Consider the following 7,964-nt stretch of genomic DNA (forward strand, 5'->3'; position numbering starts at 1 on the left):
TCTTGACTGCCAATCCTTATATATATATATATATTTATATATATATATATATATATATATATATATATATATATATATATATATATATATATATTATATATATATATATATATATATATATATATATATATATATATATATATATAACACAGAAAATAAGGGTTGGCAGTCAAGAAAACCTCAGAAAGCAAAGGGGAGGTTGTGGTGGGTAATAGAAACAGCAATTACGACGCCGGATGGAACAGTTCTAAATTTTACTACCCTAAAGACAAAAATCGCCGCCCAAGGGGAAGAAGCAGCCATCGCCTTAGGTATCGCATACAACCCCAGGGCAATAATTTTAACTAATTCGCAAGACGCCTGCAGAAACTTTATACAGGCAATGTCTTACAAATCACCCTCCAAATTCTTTGTAAACCTCAACAGAAAATGTGTTCATCATATTGACGCCAGAACTCACCGGTCACAAGGGGAATGAGGCCGCAGATGCCACAGCCCGAGGTCTTCTTATCCCGGCCCCCTTGTTCAAAGCCCCGTCCTTAAACATGGTGAGCGTAACCTTCACCGAATATGTGAGAATATTGAGACCTAACAGAACAACATTTCGAACCCCGGACAAAAGCCTCACTAAAGAAGAAGAGCCCGTTCTCAGAAGATTAGAGACAGACACATTACCCACACTGGCTAGACTACACTGCTGGTACCCCACGTTATATTCACCTTTTAGCCCGCACTGCCGGGAGAGGTCGGACGCGTACCACACAGTGTGAACATGCCAGAACATACCAACTGTACACCCACTCACAAACACGTCAAGGGAGCAGTAGGAGGCCACCCTGCACACCGATGTCCCTGCCTGCCAGCGATGGCTGGTAGAGAGAGCCATAGCGGCGATGGAGGCAAGCGGAATCCCGGAATTGTGATAGCCACCTTCCTTCCTAGCTCTTTTTTCTTTTCTTTCGAATAAAGATATTTTCAATCAATCTATCGAGGGATTAGTCATCAGCAGCCTCACCTCCAGGGGTCGCTGACTGCAGTTTCCCCAGCTTTCACGGCTGCTCGATACGCGGTAGGTGGAGTTGGGCGCGAAGCGAGGACGGGATGAGCGGTGACGGTTCGGGGACGGTGAACAAGACTCAGAGCGTCGGTAGGGGAACATATCGTGACGTTCGACGAGGTATCTTGCAATCTCAGGCGGCCGTTCTCCGTTTCGTGGATGCGGCGCATTGAGTGCACCCACATTTGGCACAATGCTCAGCATTGTGCCAAGTGTGGGTGTGCTTTTGTGTTTGAAGACACTGTCATAATTGCTGAACATAAGAACCAACGTGTACGGAAAATTATAGAAGCGTATCACATTAGAAAGAAGGGAGAAAAGTGCGTCAGCATTCCACCAATGTCGTTAGCCGAGAGTAGATATGTGTCCTTGAATGGTCGCTGTGCACAATAGGGTAGTCCTTGGCACGTGAATTGTAACAGTGGTGTTATCGCCTTTGCCGAGGTGATGGAGTGGATTTTTGTTTTACTGTCTGGTGCAGCGCGTATTGTGTGGTATTTGGTAGGTATAGTTTCACAACGTTGTAGTTTTGCTGCAATCGCGAGAGACATGATAGAAAGTCACATGGATTGAGTATATATATGTGTGTGTTTTTTCTATTAAATTCAGTTGCGAGTCAGCGCCGTGTCATCGTTAATTATTCTTTTGTCCCATCCTTTTTTTCGCTGCATTTCGTTATGGTTTCTACAATAAATTTCGTTGACGTGCAGATAACGTCTAACGGACACAGACTGGATACTTCGGTGTACAGGAAACCCACCGACCGACACCAATACTGGAACTTTCCAAGCAGCCACGTGAGACACTTAAAAACATCCATTTCATACAGCCAAGCCCTACGCTTCCGCAGAATTTCCTCTAACCAAAATGACTTCGCTTTTAATTGTGATCAGCTCCACATTGACGTCGCACGAAGAATACCCACTATCACTCATTGAAGATTCAATCAGGAAGGCATCAGAACGGGAGCATTCAAGACTTATTAGTTGCAATAAAACCTCCACTTCGAGGTCACAAACCAATCAGATTCTGACATACTCGGCATCTGGCCCAAAACGTTAAAGAAATATGAAGGAGACACCACAACATCTTGCTCCAGAGTGAAAAAATGAAGCACGTCATCCCAGACCCACCACGCGTGGTGTATTGCCGGGCAAGAAACATCAGAGACATTGTAACATCATCTCGATCAAGATCTTGATCAAGTCCCGCACCTTGTGGAAAACCCCGGTGCAAATTGTGTCTGATGATGACACCAACAACAATCGCTCAGAGGAGGGAATCTGACTTTTCCACGCAGATCAGGGGCAGCTTTAATTATGACACTGCACATATAGTTTACCTCCCAGGATGTGGTGTATGTGGTTCGCAATATATTGGACAGACTGAAAATTATTTTAGAACTCGCATCTCAAATCCCAGATCCGATGCAAAACAAAACCCCCTCTCCCCCTTTCAAAACATATCAACTCCTTGAAAAGCTCGTTCCACCAATTTAAGGCCCTAGGGCTCCAATCGGGATTTAAAACCCATTTGCACAGGGAAGCCTGCGAATCTTATCTGATCCACAAATCCAACACTCTCACAGGAGGTATCACTAAGTCTCCGGGAAAGCTGTCGTGCCTTCAAACCTAGATTGTAGCGGCACGTATGGCATGTTACCACTTCTCAAGCATTGGATGGTTCATCGTTGTCAGCAGGTTACTTTTCCGTATGCTTTAATGCTTCTCATGCACGAAATCTTGCTGTATCCCATCATTACACTTTCCAAACACTATTCGGTTCAGTGTTGTGAATATGTTATTTTCTACATATGCTTCATTGCTCTTTTGCCCGAAATGTCACTTTGTAAGCAATTTCTGTGGACTGCTATGGTTCCCCATCTCATACGATTTGGACGCGTGTATTCCTTGCTTGTTCTTGCATTTGTCAGTTTGTTTAAAGAATGCTGTGTGCGAATTCATACTGCCAGTGATGACTAGCTACGAAGTGTCACTTTTTTCCTTCATAACTGGAGATTTGTTCTCGTACTTGCGTCACATTTTTTTTTACTTTTTTCATAATGTGCGAGCCCTTGTTATCTGCAAAAATATCAAATGTAAGCAAACAATTTGTTGTGTCTATTCATTTGATGCCACTAGCCGGGGGCTCGTTCAACAGCTTTTTTCTGTGTGCTGTTTCTTTGTTTATTTACTGCCTTGTGTGTCATTTCTCAAAATCCTCGCAAAACCTGCGCTCTTCTTGTGTGGCTCACGCACACCTCTGTCGGCGTCGGCGCCCTTCTAGGGGTCGTCATTGTCCGCCTTGTGCCCGGACGCGCGCCGCGGATAAGCCATTGGTGGCTATTATCTGGTCTCCTGGGGAAGCGACGGCATTTTCCTTTAGGGACGCGCCCCCTCGCTAATCCGACTGCATGGGTTGATAGTAATCCACGATACGACGACATACCTTCAGTTTAGGGTGCGCCAATATACCCTGTGCAACCGACGGGGTATGTGGCGAAGGAAGGACTGCTATGTGCCGCATGATGATGGCAGGCGCAAGGTGCTGGGCGGGAGAAGAAGAGGAACGGTCAGCATCGGGAGTGGCTGGCTCTAAGAGAACGCACCGAGGCATCGATCTGCGCTGCCTTGCCCATCTCTGGTCTCTGCCTCTTTCCTAGCGTAATGCTGGTCCCCAGCTATAATCCCCCTTATAGTGCACTAGAGGAGCAGTTTTCCTACGCCTTTTAAGACTAACTACGGATCAAGCGCATAATACAACCACTATTCCAAGATATCGGGCACGACGTGGCGCCTCCGCAACATGAGCCCATCATGTGCTCCGGATCCCTTCCTTACCGCGACCCTCCCAAGTTCTCGGTCACCGACGACCGCCACGCAGAAGATTGGCTCTCGTACTTCGAAAGAATGAGTGCCCACCACCGCTGGGATGACCCGATGAAGAGTGCTAACGTCGTCTTTAGCCTTACTCAATTAGCTGAGCGGTGGTTCCTAAACACCGATGCCGAAATGACAACTTGGTCTGCCTTCAAAACGAGATTCTTGGAAGTGTTCGTTGGCCCCGCGATTAGCAAGCTTAAGGCTGAACGGAGCTCAAGTTGGCGCACCCAGCTTGCCCACGAAACGTACACGAGCTATATTGGTGACGTTGTCGACCTCTGTAGGCGCGTAAATCCTGCTATGCCCGAGTCCGAGAAGATCAAGCACGTCTGAAAAGGCATAGAGGACGGCGCGTTCCAGGTGCTGCTCAGCAAGAACCCGCAGTCGGTTGGAGACGTCATGAAATTGTGTCTTAGCTACGACGAGCTCAGGAAGCAGCGCATTACTAGCCGCCTGTGGTCCCCGAATGATGAAGCGCATCGGGCCTCTTTTTCAGCGCTTCCAATCTCATCTGATCTTGCGCCGCTTCTTCCTAACATTGAACAATTTGTGCACGAGGAGGTTGCGCGTCAAATCAACCTACAGCCGTTGTCATCCTCGCGTTCATGCCCGTTGGCTACGACGGTGCACCGCGTAATTCACGACCGAGTCGCCGAGGCGCTGCCGTTAGACCGCCAGCCTACATCCTCGACTGCGCACCTGGTCCCGCCTGTTACTGCCCACCTCGACTCGCCCATGGCGGCGCCCCCAGCTGAACTCCTGGCCGCGCCCTTCTTTTCACCTAAGGCAGCACCGATTCCTTCCGCTGTGGCGGTGCCCTACGCCTAACCCGTGGCCGGGATCTACACTTATGCTGCGGCTTGTACCCAACCGCCGACAGCCACATTTCAGCCGTTGCAGTCCAACACGAGCCAGCGGTTCTCCCATATCCTCTAGGGGCAGCTCAGGGCCCCAACCCGTGGCGCACGTCCGACAATCGGCACACATATTTCGCGTGTAACGTTCCCAGACATGTCGCACGTTTCTGCCGGCGCCGACCCCCTCCTACGAGTGACGTTCTTGGGGGGTCCGCATTAGCACCTCCGTTGCACTCCGCTTCCGTTTCTTCCAGATCAACGCCAAACTCGTATTCCCCAGATGGCTTTCCCTTTTCTGGATGTCGTTCCCCTTCACCACGCCGCCGTTCTATTTCTCCGATGCGCCTCTGTTGGAAGCCTGGAGCCGAGGGAAACTAGCAGCCGCAGTTCCTGAGGCACAAGCTGCGCAACCGTCGAACGTTCCAAGTCCTCATATTTCGCCTTGAAATGTGATTGATGTGATTGTGGATGGCACCCCTGAACTCGCGCTTATTGACACTGGAGCCGCCGTATCTGTGATTCAAGAGACTTTTTACTGCAAAATTTGTAAACTGATGACGCCGCTTTCGGGATTTAATATTCGCACTGCCAACGCACAGCCCGTTCAACCGCTACCCATGTGCACCGCTCGCATTACCATTCAAGCCATCCCTCACATAGTTGAACGGGTCGTCCTTCGTGCATGTTCTCACAACGTTGTTCTCGGGTGGGATTTTTTGTCACATACCCACGCTATCATCGATTTCTTCCACGCAGAAGTTGACCGGTTTTCACCCAGTACTAGTACTGCAGAGACTAGCAGCGTGAAATTGGTTGCTGCTGAAGATACCACCATTCCCCCATTCCTTTCTGTCATTGAACCTGAGCTGTCACCCGATGCCCCAGACGCCACCGTTGTCTTCAAGCCCTCCCTTCTATTTTCGTCGCGCACCAATCTTCTCCTGCCGTTCGCGGTCTTGGAAATGAGATGCGGTTCGAGCAAAATGTCGATTCCTAACCCGTCACCTTGCCCGTCCCGAGTGCTTCATGGCGAATGTCCTGGATGCGTCGAAGTTGTTCCTCCACATCTTGTCGTCGACATCCCAAACGAGTCCGCTCCAGCCCATCTCGACACCCTGAGCCCCGACGTCCCTTTTATTCCGGCTGCTTTTCTTCCCTCCATTGACACCGACCTCACCCAAGAGCAAAAAGACCAGCTCTTTGCTCTTCTATAACGATTCCGTACATCATTCGACTCCCAGCAAACATCCCTGGGGCGCTCGTCAACTGTCTGTCATCCGAGTGAAACCGGCAATCATGCACCACTGTGCCAGCGACCGTACCGTGTATCACCCAAGGAACGCCCCCTTATCGAGAAGCATGTAGCCGATATGCTGAACCAGGACGTTATTCGCCCCTCCACGAGACCCTGGGCTTCTTCAGTTGTGCTATTCACCAAGAAGGAAGGGTCTATTAGGTTTTGCGTCGACTATCGCCGCCTCAATAAGATTACACGAAAGGACATCTATCCACTACCTCGAATAGATGACGCGCTAGACGGCTTGCAAGGTGCCGAGTTCTTTTCTTTATTATATTTGCACTCGGGTTAGTAGGAATTACCTCTGGCTGAGGCTGACAGACAGAAAATGGCATTTGTGACTCCGGATGGGCTCTATGAGTTCAGCGTCATGCCCTTTGGACTGTGTAATGGGCCAGCGACATTCGAGCGAATGATAAAAAATGTTCTGCGTGGGCTGAAGTGGCGCATCTGTTTATGCTACTTGGACAACATTGTCGTGTTTTCACCGGACTTTACGACCCACCTCCAGCGACTTGACCAAGTTCAAAGCAACAAAAAGAGAATCATAGCGGCGGCTGCTGCCCTGCCAGTGTGCCTTCGATGGGACAACAAGGATGCGAAAGATGTCTCGAATATTACCGAAAGAAGTTGACCGAGCATAAGCAGCTAGAAAACAAGCTCAAAGACTTGCGGGAGAATCTGAAAGAGCTCAACAAGCAGCATGAGATGTCTGAGAATGACCTCAAGGCCCTTCAAAGTGTTGGGCAGATTGTTGGTGATGTGCTCAAGCAACTTACAGAGAAAAAATTCATCGTAAAGGCAACAAATGGGCCGCGTTATGTGATCGGCTACCGTCTGCAGCTGGATAAAGCCAAGCTGAAGCCAGGAACCCGTGTGGCCTTGGACATGACCACCCCAACCATCATGAAGCACCTTCCCCGTGAGGTGGACCCCCGGGTGTACAACAAATCGCACGAGGACCCGGCAACATCTTCTACTCCATGATCGGAGGCCTCGCCGAGCAAATACGCGAGCTCAGGGAGGTGATCGAGCTTCCCCTGCTGAACCCCGAGCTGTTCCAGCGTGTGGGCATCACCCCGCCCAAGGGCTGCCTCCTCTACGGTTCCCCCGGCACGGGCAAGACGCTGCTGGCACGAGCCGTTGCTAGCCATATCGAAGCCAACTTCCGCAAGGGGGTGTCCAGTGCCATTGTGGACAACTACATTAGCGAGAGTGCCCTGCTGATCTGCGAAATGTTCAACTACGCCCGCGACCACCAGGCGTGCGTCAGTTCATGGACGAGATCGACGCCATCGGCGGTAGTAGGTTTTCCGAGGGAACGTCGGCAGACCGAGAGATTCAGAGGACTCTCATGGAGCTGCTGAACCAGATGGACGGCTTCGACTCCCTGGACCAGGTCAGGATCGTCATGGCCACCAACCGGCCCTACACCCTCGATCCTTCTCTCCTCCACCCCGGCCGGCTTGACCGCAAAATTGAGAACCCGCTGCCCAATGAGCTGTCCTTTCCTCCTCTTCTCTCGCCCAGCATCTTGCGCCTGCCATCATCATGCGGCACATAGCAGTCCTTCCTCCTCTATATATCCTGTCGGTTGCAAACGGGAGATTGGCGCACACTAAACGCAAGGTAAATCGTCGTGTCGGGGACTACTATCTCCAGTACAATCATATATATATATATATATATATATATATATATATATATATATATATATATATATATATATAAATATATATATATATATATATACATATACATATATCTTAAAATTGGCTATAGCTTCTAACAAATCTTCTTATTTCTCCACGTTTCGGTCGGATGCCGACCTTTATCAAGACAACATTTTTTATTTCTTCGGCACGTATTTA

At 49.3% G+C, this 7,964-nt stretch overlaps 1 pseudogene; it reads left to right on the plus strand.

Annotated features, from left to right (window-relative positions):
• The first annotated feature begins 4,239 nt into the window (after positions 1 to 4,239).
• On the plus strand, positions 4,240 to 7,657 carry LOC144160965 (26S proteasome regulatory subunit 10B pseudogene; annotated as a pseudogene).
• The last annotated feature ends 307 nt before the right edge of the window (positions 7,658 to 7,964 follow it).

The sequence above is a fragment of the Haemaphysalis longicornis genome, unplaced genomic scaffold (genome assembly GCF_048455015.1).
Source record: "Haemaphysalis longicornis isolate Haplotype H1 unplaced genomic scaffold, Haemaphysalis longicornis Haplotype H1 scaffold_11, whole genome shotgun sequence".
In the NCBI taxonomy this organism is placed as follows: domain Eukaryota; kingdom Metazoa; phylum Arthropoda; class Arachnida; order Ixodida; family Ixodidae; genus Haemaphysalis; species Haemaphysalis longicornis.